Genomic DNA, 14,804 nt, shown 5'->3' with positions numbered 1-14,804 from the left:
TTTATAAAAGGTTTTCCAGGGAAACAGGGGAGCTCGGTTTCCATTGGCTTATAATTATTTTTATTTTTTTATTTAATTTTTAATTTTTTTTTTTTTTGCTCTACTGCTGCTACACAAATGGACTCATAGAGAGATGATTCATAGATCAGCTGAGTGATGTCAGATCCGATCTATTTATTATATGTCTGTACCATAGAGTGAGCTCAACCAGAGAAGAAAAAAGTTATTTATATTTTTTCCTCAAGACTGTATTATAATTTAAACGTTTCCTTTTTTTTTTCTCCTTTTTTTTTTTTTTTGCCTGAATCGTGGTTTCCCTTGTATAATGTGTACAGTATGTTTTGGGGGCATTGGTGACCTAAAGAAACATACAATCCTATCAAAGGGATGCATTGTTAATAAAACAAAATTTGAAATACCCAAAGATAGTTGATATTATTTAAAAATCCAACTTATTTCATTATTTACTGTGTTAATCTCTTATAAGTCGGCTAATATTGTTACAGTTACAGTTTTGGGGGTTTTTTTGTTTTTGAAGAAACATTTAAATTAGGTAAAACAAAATCCTCAAAAATTAGGCTGGGCACATCTACGTATAGGTAGTGTTCCTTAATGTTTAAGTTATCAAGTTATCTGCTGTTTAAAACACGATTTCCCTTCAGTGTTGCCGTACTTTGACAGTTTCAATAACAATCTCAGCTTTTTCATATATAGCATGTTTATTAAAGTTACTGTTCCAAAAGGCCAAATATGTGTTTTAAGAAGAGATTTATGAGACAAAGCAAAAAGTGTAGGCAGAGATGCTGCTGATGGTTTTTAAGTTTTATAAGTTGGACCTTTTGAATTTTTACACTCCTTAATCCTAGAGGATAAATCTATAGCAGGGGTCACTAACAGGCGGACCGGGGTCCGAGTCCGGACCCAGTCGCCATCCTATATGGACCCGGACCTATAGTTAACAAAATATTAAATTATATTTAATTTTGACGGGGCGATTCAATTTTAAGCAGTAACCTTACATTGTATTAGACCAGGGAACATACTAACCAATTGTGTGCGAGTTACGCCACCCACGTAATAACTACTTAGCTAATCACATCTGCGCATTCAAGGCGATCGCAACGCTGAGTGCAGACACAGACAGAGGAAAGACATGGTGAGAGGTGAATGACAAGCGAGACGATTAACGATACAGTGAGACAAGACGTGAGCGGGAGTCACAAGAGGTAAAACAACTATGGCGCTTTCAAAAAAGAGAAAAGTAGACACCGAAAATAGAACTTTCAAGACTGAATGGACTGACGCATATATGTTCATTCTTCCGGCCGCAAGCAGCAAACCAGTGTGTCTCATATGTTCAGAAACCGTGGCACTGATTAAAAGTGGCAATGTCAAACGCCACTATGAGACAAAGCACAAAGCTTTTGAACAATCATACCCACCCAAGTCTGAACTCAGGTCCCAGAAAATTAGCAGTCTCAGAGCCCAATATGATCAGTCCACAAGGATCTTAACCAGTTCTTTCACCACCCAACAACGTGCTCATGAATGTTCCCTCAGAGTTGCTTGGATTTTAGGTCAACACAAAAAGCCCTTTGCAGGTGTTGTCAAAGAGTGCATGAGTGCAGTAGCAGAAACATTACTTGAGGGTAAACAAAAAGAAGAGCTTCATGACAAAATAAAGCAAATACCTATGTCAGCATCAACAGCCACAAAGAGAAGTGAAATATTAGCTCAGGATGTGCTATCCCAGCTGGAAGAAGCTATTCATAAGACACCATGTGTAGGCTTGGCTGTAGATGAGTCCACTGATGTGTCTGACAATGCTCAGCTGTTAGTTTATGTAAGGTTCTTCAACAATGATAAGAAAGAGTTCTGTGAAGACCTGCTAGGTGTAACTTCCCTTCACAGCACTACAAGAGGAGAGGATATTTACCTGGCCATTAAGGAAATGTTAACAAAGCGAGGAATAGAGCCAAACCAATAACCACAGATGGAGCCCCTGCTATGATGGGGAGAGAGAAAGGAGCTGTAGCAAGAATGAAAGAGGACAATCCCGAGCTAATCTCTTATCATTGCATTATTCATCAGTCAGTGTTATGCTCCACCCTGTCAGACGAGTATGCTGAGGTGATGAAAACAATGATGAAAATGATTAATTTTCTCAGGGCATCTTCTTCTTGTCAGCATCGCATGCTCAGGGAATTTCTCAGAGAAGTTGATGCACACGCTGATGATCTTCTGCTTCACAACAATGTGAGATGGCTTAGCAAAGGCAGGGCATTGGAGCGATTTTGGTCCATCAGAAGTGAAGTAGCAGCTTTCTTGGAAGAGCTGGAAAGTCAAAAAGCAACAAACTTTTCTCTCTTTTTAAATGATGGGAAAAACATGGATATTGTGGCCTTTTTGGTTGATATCACTTCACACCTGAATGAACTGAATTTGAAGCTGCAGGGCCAGGACAATTCAATTTGTGAACTGATGACAGCTGTCCGCTGCTTTCAGAGGAAACTTGAAGTGTTCAAAGAAGACCTGCAAGGAGACTATGCACACTTCCCAACAGTGAAGGAACAGGTTCAGGGACAGAGAGATGTGTCCTCTTTTGTTGACTTTGTTGATAAGCTGATTGAAAACTTCAGCAAACGTTTTGATAGCTTCAGCTTTGGACAGCAGCTCACCATGTTAATAAAGAACCCATTTGCCATCACTGATGTCAGAGGGTTCTCAAAGGAAGTCACACAGCACTTCAAGTGGGCAAATGCTGGGCCTCTTCAAATGCAACTAATTGATCTCCAAGCAGATGTGGCCCTGAAAGAGCAGTTTGGAAGAACTGAACCTGCCACTTTCTGGCCCCAATTGGTCTCTGAGACAGCTTTCCCAAATCTGAGGAAAGTAGCCCTGTACATCTTGACCATGTTTGGCTCCACATACAGCTGTGAGGCAGCTTTCTCCACAATGAACATAATAAAAACTAAATATCGTTCCAGGATCACCAATGAGCACCTACACATGTGTATGAGAATGGCCCTGACACCATTCCAGCCCAGATTTAAAATCCTAGTAGAGCGAACTAAAGCTCAGTTCTCTCACTGAACAACAGAAAGTTGGGACGTGGAATATAAGGGGGAAAGAAAGAGAAACTGTAAAATTGTTAAAATGTTTTGATGTTATCTGTTGAAAATGTATTGAGACTGTTTAGTCGAGATGTAAAATGTAAAGAAAAAGGGAAACTTTTTTTTTCTGAAATTAAGCACTTTGTTTTAAGATGCACAATTTAGCCATTTTATTTATTTTCTCTAATTCATTTTAAACAGCAGCCCTATTTCTAATGTAGGCCTACTGTGTGTTTCAGTGTTAACAATAAATTTTGTTGAAATGTTTTAACTTGTATTTTCATTGATTTGACAGTCTATTGTTCATACGTTCAGATATAAATAAAAATTAAAAAAAAAAAGTTGCTTCTCTATCACAATCATAACGTAAGTTAGACATTATGATGTCCCGGACCTCTGCTTGAGAAGATTTTCTCCAACTGGACCTCCTCAAATTTTAGTTTAATACCCCTGCTCTAAACGCTATTCAGTTTATTTCAATCATTAATGCTTAAACATGAAAATCATGATTTATACTTTTCACTGGTTCTCTAAAAAAGTTGGGGAACTTTTGGGTCATTACAAGCTTACGTTTTACCATACCTAAATTGTTAAACACACAAATAAAGTCATAGAATATTCATAAAACCATTGTTTGATGTTAAAACTCATCTTCCCCCTTTTTGACACACTCCCATGTGTCAATACACCTGGAGCTAGAAATTAAAAGAAAAGGTTAGTGACATCATATGTCAGAAAGTATCAGAAATTCTCCTTTTGAGTATCGTGGCCCCAGTCTTATCATCCTGTGTTAGGGAATGAAATCAGTTTAGTTATTATGTTAAATCTGTTAAACTCCTGGCTCCGCCCAGAGCCTGCGTCCGCAGAACTGCCTAGAAACAAAATCCGTATTAATATGAACTTCTCATTTGAAAAGCCGTTTTTTTTTTCGCCACTGTTTTCCCCTCACTGACCACAGCAGGGGAATCTATGTCTTGATTCAGCCATGAATCCAGCTCACCTGATTCATCACTGAGCCCCACCGTCACTGGCATCTGATAGTGCTGCACTGCATGTTTTTCCCTTGATGTCACTATTTTCAATGTGTTAAGGAGTGAATAGTGAACTTCTTTTAATGGTGTGTTTAATTAATTTGATTTAATAACTTGTGACCTTTGAGTCCCTTCCTTGCAAGAATTATGGCCAATGACGGAAATGTATGTATTACATTTAAGATTGGAAAACAATGTCAATGCCACAAACGTGAGTTGTCATATACATCTGTGAGTTAATCTGCACAACCGTGTGCACATGTGCTCTGTGCATGTACACACACAAAGAATTGACCTTCGTTCCTTAAATTTGTAGCATTGCCTCTGTGCTGCCTGATGGTGCTCAGTGGCTTTTGCTTCTTGCTTTTAAATCAGATGTCACTCTCAACATAAACACAAGCTACAGCAGCCAAGCAGTCTTAGCTGAGGAAACAAAGATACATTTCCTCATTTAATGTAAAATATTGTGGTGATGTTATGTTATATTAGGCAGGCAGCTGCCCAAATAACACTGTGACAATCAAAAGTACAGGGAGTGCAGAATTATTAGGCAAATGAGTATTTTGTCCACATCATCCTCTTCATGCATGTTGTCTTACTCCACGCTGTATAGGCTCGAAAGCCTACTACCAATTAAGCATATTAGGTGATGTGCATCTCTGTAATGAGAAGGGGTGTGCATAATTATTAGGCAACGTCCTTTCCTTTGGCAAAATGGGTCAAAAGAAGGACTTGACAGGCTGAAAGTGGCATTGGTTTTGGTGCCATAAATAGTCAAAAATAGTGAGATATCTTGCAGAGGGATGCAGCAGTCTCAAAATTGCAAAGCTTCTGAAGCGTGATCATCGAACAATCAAGCGTTTCATTCAAAATAGTCAACAGGGTCGCAAGAAGCGCGTGGAAAAACCAAGGCACAAAATAACTGCCCATGAACTGAGAAAAGTCAAGCGTGCAGCTGCCAAGATGCCACTTGCCACCAGTTTGTCCATATTTCAGAGCTGCAACATCACTGGAGTGCCCAAAAGCACAAGGTGTGCAATACTCAGAGACATGGCCAAGGTAAGAAAGGCTGAAAGACGACCACCACTGAACAAGACACACAAGCTGAAACGTCAAGACTGGGCCAAGAAATATCTCAAGACTGGTTTTTCTAAGGTTTTATGGACTGATGAAATGAGAGTGAGTCTTGGTGGGCCAGATGGATGGGCCCGTGGCTGGATTGGTAAAGGGCAGAGAGCTCCAGTCTGACTCAGACACCAGCAAGGTGGAGGTGGAGTACTGGTTTGGGCTGGTATCATCAAAGATGAGCTTGTGGGGCCTTTTCGGGTTGAGGATGGAGTCAAGCTCAACTCCCAGTCCTACTGCCAGTTTCTGGAAGACACCTTCTTCAAGCAGTGGTACAGGAAGAAGTCTGCATCCTTCAAGAAAAACATGATTTTCATGCAGGACAATGCTCCATCACACGCGTCCAAGTACTCCACAGCGTGGCTGGCAAGAAAGGGTATAAAAGAAGAAAAACTAATGACATGGCCACCTTGTTCACCTGATCTGGACCCCATTGAGAACCTGTGGTCCATCATCAAATGTGAGATTTACAAGGAGGGAAAACAGTACACCTCTCTGAACAGTGTCTGGGAGGCTGTGGTTGCTGCTGCACGCAATGTTGATGGTGAACAGATCCAAACACTGACAGAATCCATGGATGGCAGGCTTTTGAGTGTCCTTGCAAAGAAAGGTGGCTATATTGGTCGCTGATTTGTTTTTGTTTTGTTTTTGAATGTCAGAAATGTATATTTGTGAATGTGGAGATGTTATATTGGTTTCACTGGTAAAAATAAATAATTGAAATGGGTATATATTTGTTTTTTGTTAAGTTGCCTAATAATTGTGCACAGTAATAGTAACCTGCACACACAGATATCCCCCTAAAATAGCTAAAAGTAAAAACAAACTAAAAACTACTTCCAAAAACATTCAGCTTTGATATTAATGAGTTTTTTGGGTTCATTGAAAACATGGTTGTTGTTCAATAATAACATTATTCCTCAAAAATACAACTTACCTAATAATTCTGCACTCCCTGTATATCTATTTTGAACGCCTCAGCTGGAAAAAATTCAAAATGGTTTATAAAGTTGGCCACAGGTCTGTATGTAAATGGCAGTTAAAACATTGCTTCATATTTGGATATGTATGATGTTAGTTTCTAAAATACTAAAAAATGTGTTTATTAACAAAGTAAACTAAAAACAGACATTATTAAATTTTATACTTTTAACTACTGAATTGAACATAATATGAAATAATGTGTTTCCACTGTGGGAATGATGGATCCAATGACAAATAACTTTCAGATTAGTAAAGCTATATTTTTAATTTTTCTAGTTTTCCATTTCTATTTAGATGATTTATATTTATATTTAAAATGAACAGGATCATAACAAAATAACACCACTGCAAGTGTAACAAAAATATGTTGAAATCAAATGGTATGTTATTTGAAATCAATATGAAACAATGACACATGCATTTTATCCAATTTTTTTATTTATTTAATTTTTCCCAATTGTCCAAATTAGTCTGTGATTTGTCTTATTGTCCAACAAATCATATTTATATACAAATATATGTCACTCTCAAATATGATTTAAATGGATCATTCCTCACTTGATGACGAATTATCCATTTAAATATTTGCAGAGTCCTAAACTTGATGCCAGTGAACTTATCAGCGGTTGGTTTTTAAAAAAAAAAAGCCCAAAAAATCCCCTATGAACAAGCACTTGGCGACGGTGGGGAGGAAAAACTCCCTTTTAAAGGGGAGAAACCTCCGACAGAACCAGGCTCAGGAAGAGGTGGCCATCTGTCGCTGCCGAGTGGGCTTAAAATGTTCACTGTCCATCCTCCTTCTGACAGGAGCTTCCTACAGACCAGGTATGAAGGATGCCTGAGTGGACATACAAAACTCACAAGTTCCTGGCTCTCACGGCTCCTATGCAGAGGGTTAGTCGAAGACGGAGGAGCATCGCAAGGGGCGTCGGGGGACGGGGGACTGTGCCTCACTGCCCTCCCCTTCTCCAAGAAACCCGTCTTCAACCGAGTCGAGAGAGCCGGGAACTTGTGAGGTGTGCATGTCCTGGTGAGCCTCCACCTTTTATAGGTGGGTGCAGCCTCGACTGTACAGAGACAGACCAGACCAGCTGCACCACACAGACACTTCAAACCTAATCTGAGTACAAAAACACATACATACATACACACAGACACACACACACACACACACACAAACATACATCTTACCATTAAAAAAGATAGGGTTCCTTTACAATGTCAGAAGGAGGAAGGCACTAAGGCACCGCCTTCCGCCCCTCGACGCCCTCGCGGTGCCCCCTCCTTCTGACAGGAACTTCCTACAGACCAGGTATGAAGGATGCCTGAGTGGACATACAAAACTCACAAGTTCCTGGCTCTCACGGCTCCTATGCAGAGGGTTAGTCGAAGACGGAGGGGCATCGCGAGGGGCGTCGGGGGACGGGGGACTGTGCCTCACTGCCCTCCCCTTCTCCAAGAAACCCGTCTTCAACAGAGTCGAGAGAGCCGGGAACTTGTGAGGTGTGCATGTCCTGGTGAGCCTCCACCTTTTATAGGTGGGTGCAGCCTCGACTGTACAGAGACAGACCAGACCAGCTGCACCACACAGACACTTCAAACCTAATCTGAGGACAAAAAACACATACATACATACACACAGACACAGACACACACACAGACACAAACATACATCTCACCATTAAAAAAAATAGGGTTCCTTTACAATGTCAGAAGGAGGAAGGCACTAAGGCACCGCCTTCCGCCCCTCGACGCCCTCGCGGTGCCACCTCCTTCTGACAGGAACTTCCTACAGACCAGGTATGAAGGATGCCTGAGTGGACATACAAAACTCACAAGTTCCTCGCTCTCACGGCTCCTATGCAGAGGGTTAGTCGAAGACGGAGGGGCATCGCGAGGGGCGTCGGGGGACGGGGGACTGTGCCTCACTGCCCTCGCCTTCTTCTAGAAAGCCGTCTTCAACCGAGTCGAGAGAGCCGGGAACTTGTGAGGTGTGCTGCATGTCCTGGTGAGCCTCCACCTTTTATAGGTGGGTGCAGCCTCGACTGTACAGAGACAGACCAGACCAGCTGCACCACACAGACACTTCAAACCTAATCTGAGGACAAAAAACACATACATACATACACACAGACACAGACACACACACCAACATACATCTCACCATTAAAAAAAATAGGGTTCCTTTACAATGTCAGAAGGAGGAAGGCACTAAGGCACCGCCTTCCGCCCCTCGACGCCCTCGCGGTGCCCCCTCCTTCTGACAGGAACTTCCTACAGACCAGGTATGAAGGATGCCTGAGTGGACATACAAAACTCACAAGTTCCTGGCTCTCACGGCTCCTATGCAGAGGGTTAGTCGAAGACGGAGGGGCATCGCGAGGGGCGTCGGGGGACGGGGGACTGTGCCTCACTGCCCTCCCCTTCTCCAAGAAACCCGTCTTCAACAGAGTCGAGAGAGCCGGGAACTTGTGAGGTGTGCATGTCCTGGTGAGCCTCCACCTTTTATAGGTGGGTGCAGCCTCGACTGTACAGAGACAGACCAGACCAGCTGCACCACACAGACACTTCAAACCTAATCTGAGGACAAAAAACACATACATACATACACACAGACACAGACACACACACAGACACAAACATACATCTCACCATTAAAAAAAATAGGGTTCCTTTACAATGTCAGAAGGAGGAAGGCACTAAGGCACCGCCTTCCGCCCCTCGACGCCCTCGCGGTGCCCCCTCCTTCTGACAGGAACTTCCTACAGACCAGGTATGAAGGATGCCTGAGTGGACATACAAAACTCACAAGTTCCTGGCTCTCACGGCTCCTATGCAGAGGGTTAGTCGAAGACGGAGGGGCATCGCGAGGGGCGTCGGGGGACGGGGGACTGTGCCTCACTGCCCTCCCCTTCTCCAAGAAACCCGTCTTCAACAGAGTCGAGAGAGCCGGGAACTTGTGAGGTGTGCATGTCCTGGTGAGCCTCCACCTTTTATAGGTGGGTGCAGCCTCGACTGTACAGAGACAGACCAGACCAGCTGCACCACACAGACACTTCAAACCTAATCTGAGGACAAAAAACACATACATACATACACACAGACACAGACACACACCTTACCATTAAAAAAAATAGGGTTCCTTTACAATGTCAGAAGGAGGAAGGCACTAAGGCACCGCCTTCCGCCCCTCGACGCCCTCGCGGTGCCCCCTCCTTCTGACAGGAACTTCCTACAGACCAGGTATGAAGGATGCCTGAGTGGACATACAAAACTCACAAGTTCCTGGCTCTCACGGCTCCTATGCAGAGGGTTAGTCGAAGACGGAGGGGCATCGCGAGGGGCGTCGGGGGACGGGGGACTGTGCCTCACTGCCCTCCCCTTCTCCAAGAAACCCGTCTTCAACAGAGTCGAGAGAGCCGGGAACTTGTGAGGTGTGCATGTCCTGGTGAGCCTCCACCTTTTATAGGTGGGTGCAGCCTCGACTGTACAGAGACAGACCAGACCAGCTGCACCACACAGACACTTCAAACCTAATCTGAGGACAAAAAACACATACATACATACACACAGACACACACACACACAGACACAAACATACATCTCACCATTAAAAAAAAATATGGTTCCTTTACAATGTCAGAAGGAGGAAGGCACTAAGGCACCGCCTTCCGCCCCTCGACGCCCTCGCGGTGCCCCCTCCTTCTGACAGGAACTTCCTACAGACCAGGTATGAAGGATGCCTGAGTGGACATACAAAACTCACAAGTTCCTGGCTCTCACGGCTCCTATGCAGAGGGTTAGTCGAAGACGGAGGGGCATCGCGAGGGGCGTCGGGGGACGGGGGACTGTGCCTCACTGCCCTCCCCTTCTCCAAGAAACCCGTCTTCAACAGAGTCGAGAGAGCCGGGAACTTGTGAGGTGTGCATGTCCTGGTGAGCCTCCACCTTTTATAGGTGGGTGCAGCCTCGACTGTACAGAGACAGACCAGACCAGCTGCACCACACAGACACTTCAAACCTAATCTGAGGACAAAAAACACATACATACATACACACAGACACACACACACACACACACAACACATACATCTCACCATTAAAAAAAATAGGGTTCCTTTACAATGTCAGAAGGAGGAAGGCACTAAGGCACCGCCTTCCGCCCCTCGACGCCCTCGCGGTGCCCCCTCCTTCTGACAGGAACTTCCTACAGACCAGGTATGAAGGATGCCTGAGTGGACATACAAAACTCACAAGTTCCTGGCTCTCACGGCTCCTATGCAGAGGGTTAGTCGAAGACGGAGGGGCATCGCGAGGGGCGTCGGGGGACGGGGGACTGTGCCTCACTGCCCTCCCCTTCTCCAAGAAACCCGTCTTCAACAGAGTCGAGAGAGCCGGGAACTTGTGAGGTGTGCATGTCCTGGTGAGCCTCCACCTTTTATAGGTGGGTGCAGCCTCGACTGTACAGAGACAGACCAGACCAGCTGCACCACACAGACACTTCAAACCTAATCTGAGGACAAAAAACACATACATACATACACACAGACACAGACACACACAGACACAAACATACATCTCACCATTAAAAAAAAAATAGGGTTCCTTTACAATGTCAGAAGGAGGAAGGCACTAAGGCACCGCCTTCCGCCCCTCGACGCCCTCGCGGTGCCCCCTCCTTCTGACAGGAACTTCCTACAGACCAGGTATGAAGGATGCCTGAGTGGACATACAAAACTCACAAGTTCCTGGCTCTCACGGCTCCTATGCAGAGGGTTAGTCGAAGACGGAGGGGCATCGCGAGGGGCGTCGGGGGACGGGGGACTGTGCCTCACTGCCCTCCCCTTCTCCAAGAAACCCGTCTTCAACAGAGTCGAGAGAGCCGGGAACTTGTGAGGTGTGCATGTCCTGGTGAGCCTCCACCTTTTATAGGTGGGTGCAGCCTCGACTGTACAGAGACAGACCAGACCAGCTGCACCACACAGACACTTCAAACCTAATCTGAGGACAAAAACACATACATACATACACACAGACACAGACACACACACACACACACACAACAACATCTACCATTAAAAAAAATAGGGTTCCTTTACAATGTCAGAAGGAGGAAGGCACTAAGGCACCGCCTTCCGCCCCTCGACGCCCTCGCGGTGCCCCCTCCTTCTGACAGGAACTTCCTACAGACCAGGTATGAAGGATGCCTGAGTGGACATACAAAACTCACAAGTTCCTGGCTCTCACGGCTCCTATGCAGAGGGTTAGTCGAAGACGGAGGGGCATCGCGAGGGGCGTCGGGGGACGGGGGACTGTGCCTCACTGCCCTCCCCTTCTCCAAGAAACCCGTCTTCAACAGAGTCGAGAGAGCCGGGAACTTGTGAGGTGTGCATGTCCTGGTGAGCCTCCACCTTTTATAGGTGGGTGCAGCCTCGACTGTACAGAGACAGACCAGACCAGCTGCACCACACAGACACTTCAAACCTAATCTGAGGACAAAAAACACATACATACATACATACACACAGACACACACACACACAAACATACATCTCACCATTAAAAAAAAATATGGTTCCTTTACAATGTCAGAAGGAGGAAGGCACTAAGGCACCGCCTTCCGCCCCTCGACGCCCTCGCGGTGCCCCCTCCTTCTGACAGGAACTTCCTACAGACCAGGTATGAAGGATGCCTGAGTGGACATACAAAACTCACAAGTTCCTGGCTCTCACGGCTCCTATGCAGAGGGTTAGTCGAAGACGGAGGGGCATCGCGAGGGGCGTCGGGGGACGGGGGACTGTGCCTCACTGCCCTCCCCTTCTCCAAGAAACCCGTCTTCAACAGAGTCGAGAGAGCCGGGAACTTGTGAGGTGTGCATGTCCTGGTGAGCCTCCACCTTTTATAGGTGGGTGCAGCCTCGACTGTACAGAGACAGACCAGACCAGCTGCACCACACAGACACTTCAAACCTAATCTGAGTACAAAACACACATACATACATACACACAGACACAGACACACACACACACACAAACATCTTACCATTTAAAAAAAATAGGGTTCCTTTACAATGTCAGAAGGAGGAAGGCACTAAGGCACCGCCTTCCGCCCCTCGACGCCCTCGCGGTGCCCCCTCCTTCTGACAGGAACTTCCTACAGACCAGGTATGAAGGATGCCTGAGTGGACATACAAAACTCACAAGTTCCTGGCTCTCACGGCTCCTATGCAGAGGGTTAGTCGAAGACGGAGGGGCATCGCGAGGGGCGTCGGGGGACGGGGGACTGTGCCTCACTGCCCTCCCCTTCTCCAAGAAACCCGTCTTCAACAGAGTCGAGAGAGCCGGGAACTTGTGAGGTGTGCATGTCGTGGTGAGCCTCCACCTTTTATAGGTGGGTGCAGCCTCGACTGTACAGAGACAGACCAGACCAGCTGCACCACACAGACACTTCAAACCTAATCTGAGGACAAAAAACACATACATACATACATACATACAGACACAGACACACACACACACACACACACATACATCTCACCATTAAAAAAAAAATGGTTCCTTTACAATGTCAGAAGGAGGAAGGCACTAAGGCACCGCCTTCCGCCCCTCGACCCCCTCGTGGTGCCCCCTCCTTCTGACAGGAACTTCCTACAGACCAGGTATGAAGGATGCCTGAGTGGACATACAAAACTCACAAGTTCCTGGCTCTCACGGCTCCTATGCAGAGGGTTAGTCGAAGACGGAGGGGCATCGCGAGGGGCGTCGGGGGACGGGGGACTGTGCCTCACTGCCCTCCCCTTCTCCAAGAAACCCGTCTTCAACAGAGTCGAGAGAGCCGGGAACTTGTGAGGTGTGCATGTCCTGGTGAGCCTCCACCTTTTATAGGTGGGTGCAGCCTCGACTGTACAGAGACAGACCAGACCAGCTGCACCACACAGACACTTCAAACCTAATCTGAGGACAAAAAACACATACATACATACACACAGACACAGACACACACACACACACACAAACATACATCTCACCATTTAAAAAAATAGGGTTCCTTTACAATGTCAGAAGGAGGAAGGCACTAAGGCACCGCCTTCCGCCCCTCGACGCCCTCGCGGTGCCCCCTCCTTCTGACAGGAACTTCCTACAGACCAGGTATGAAGGATGCCTGAGTGGACATACAAAACTCACAAGTTCCTGGCTCTCACGGCTCCTATGCAGAGGGTTAGTCGAAGACGGAGGGGCATCGCGAGGGGCGTCGGGGGACGGGGGACTGTGCCTCACTGCCCTCCCCTTCTCCAAGAAACCCGTCTTCAACAGAGTCGAGAGAGCCGGGAACTTGTGAGGTGTGCATGTCCTGGTGAGCCTCCACCTTTTATAGGTGGGTGCAGCCTCGACTGTACAGAGACAGACCAGACCAGCTGCACCACACAGACACTTCAAACCTAATCTGAGGACAAAAAACACATACATACATACATACAGACACAGACACACACACACACAGACACAAACATACATCTCACCATTAAAAAAAAATATGGTTCCTTTACAATGTCAGAAGGAGGAAGGCACTAAGGCACCGCCTTCCGCCCCTCGACGCCCTCGCGGTGCCCCCTCCTTCTGACAGGAACTTCCTACAGACCAGGTATGAAGGATGCCTGAGTGGACATACAAAACTCACAAGTTCCTGGCTCTCACGGCTCCTATGCAGAGGGTTAGTCGAAGACGGAGGGGCATCGCGAGGGGCGTCGGGGGACGGGGGACTGTGCCTCACTGCCCTCCCCTTCTCCAAGAAACCCGTCTTCAACAGAGTCGAGAGAGCCGGGAACTTGTGAGGTGTGCATGTCCTGGTGAGCCTCCACCTTTTATAGGTGGGTGCAGCCTCGACTGTACAGAGACAGACCAGACCAGCTGCACCACACAGACACTTCAAACCTAATCTGAGGACAAAAAACACATACATACATACACACAGACACAGACACACACACACACACACAAACATACATCTCACCATTAAAAAAAATAGGGTTCCTTTACAATGTCAGAAGGAGGAAGGCACTAAGGCACCGCCTTCCGCCCCTCGACGCCCTCGCGGTGCCCCCTCCTTCTGACAGGAACTTCCTACAGACCAGGTATGAAGGATGCCTGAGTGGACATACAAAACTCACAAGTTCCTGGCTCTCACGGCTCCTATGCAGAGGGTTAGTCGAAGACGGAGGGGCATCGCGAGGGGCGTCGGGGGACGGGGGACTGTGCCTCACTGCCCTCCCCTTCTCCAAGAAACCCGTCTTCAACAGAGTCGAGAGAGCCGGGAACTTGTGAGGTGTGCATGTCCTGGTGAGCCTCCACCTTTTATAGGTGGGTGCAGCCTCGACTGTACAGAGACAGACCAGACCAGCTGCACCACACAGACACTTCAAACCTAATCTGAGTACAAAAAACACATACATACATACATACATACACACAGACACACACACACACAGACACAAACATACATCTCACCATTAAAAAAAAAATATGGTTCCTTTACAATGTCAGAAGGAGGAAGGC

Source organism: Astatotilapia calliptera, chromosome 12 (assembly GCF_900246225.1).
Source record: "Astatotilapia calliptera chromosome 12, fAstCal1.2, whole genome shotgun sequence".
Lineage (NCBI taxonomy): Eukaryota > Metazoa > Chordata > Actinopteri > Cichliformes > Cichlidae > Astatotilapia > Astatotilapia calliptera.
Note: the sequence above shows the minus strand (reverse complement) of the source record.